The sequence below is a fragment of the Rutidosis leptorrhynchoides genome, chromosome 11 (genome assembly GCF_046630445.1).
Source record: "Rutidosis leptorrhynchoides isolate AG116_Rl617_1_P2 chromosome 11, CSIRO_AGI_Rlap_v1, whole genome shotgun sequence".
Taxonomy (NCBI): Eukaryota; Viridiplantae; Streptophyta; class Magnoliopsida; order Asterales; family Asteraceae; genus Rutidosis; species Rutidosis leptorrhynchoides.
In genome coordinates, this window is record NC_092343.1 from 155,417,635 (window position 1) to 155,419,175 (window position 1,541).

Below are 1,541 nucleotides of genomic sequence, written 5' to 3' on the forward strand. Positions count from 1 at the left end.
AATAAATCTTGCTCATTTACCTTTTCCTTATTTTTACCTCGCTGTGTAATCGAGTTCGCTAGAAACCTGTGAATTACTCTTAACTCAGCTCTATCTATATCCAAATAAGAGTAATTTCCCCCTTTAAATCGGTGATGGCTAGTCATTTGACTCCATACACCATGCGTATCAAAATTTTCATCAATCTTCCTACCATTTAATATCAACCCTCGACAATTGGCAGATGCTAGCTCCTCAGGCGTATATATACGTAAGGCCTGAGCCATGTCTAGTAGAGACATGTGGCGCATCGAACCTCCTAACAAAAATCTAATAAAAGTTCAATCGGTTAAACTAGCTACCCAATCATTTATTTCTATACTACACAATAATTCTTCACACCATACTTTATATACAGGTCTACGCATGTTGAATAATCGTACCCAATCGTTAAAAGTAGAATTACCATACCTCTGTGTAAGTAATTCTCTAATCCGTTCGCCCAATCCTACGGCTTCTAACGGTTCCCATTCTATTACCCTAGGTACTTCAACAGCTTTAGAATGAAGAGTGTGCAAGCTCCTTTGGTATTTTGGATAATCTATCCAACGTCTGTCTAATCTCAAGTTCGGGTGCAAATCTTCCACGTGCATATCTGAAAATGTCATAACTGGATGAGGTATATCTTGTTTGTAATAGTTATCAACATCCTGTTGTTCCGCATTCTCAGGAGGATCAATGCGAGCTTGGGATGAAGATTCACCCCTTTCAGTCGTTTTCCTTGAGTAATTCCTTGATAGCATCCTTCTCAACATGATTTTGTGAAAGATTTGATGAAAAATGGCCAAAAATTGCGAATTTGTGTGTGTTTTCGTGTGTGTTTTTCGCAGTATTTGAGTTTGGTTGGGAAGAAACTGGTCTGTTCGATCCCTTTTATTTTTTTCTGGATTTCGCAACCTCCGCGAGTCGCGGTACTTTCCTCTTTCAAACTCCGCGAGTCGCGGCTCTTTTTTTTTAATCATTAACTTATAAAACAAATATAAAATAAATTTAAAATTTTGTTTTCCTTGGTTTTTAGGACGAGGTCGTTTCGGAACGATGTCCTAGTCCGTCCCTCGACAAAATTTTAAAATTTGTCTATTTAAAGCGCGGTTTTAAAAGCAAAGATTTATGGGTTTTTTTAATGTTTTTGGCATACTTTAATTCAATAAGATTAAAAATAATGATAATAAAAGTTCTCGTCCCTCCCTCGGGTAAAGCAATTTCAGTTCAAAGACCTAGTCTTCAACTCACGACGAATTTTAAAAATCATATTTTTAACTTAGCGAAATAAAGTAAATTTTTGTTTTTTAAATTCACACCAAACTTAAATTTAAAATGCATAAAATTAAAAATTCATATTTTAAAAATTCACACCAAACTTAAATTATATTTTTGTTTTTATACATACAAACTTATATTAAAAATATTAATTTTTCAAATATTTACAATTTTAAATATATTAATTTTAAAAATTGCACAATATTAATTTAATATTAATTTTAAAAATATGGTAAAAATAA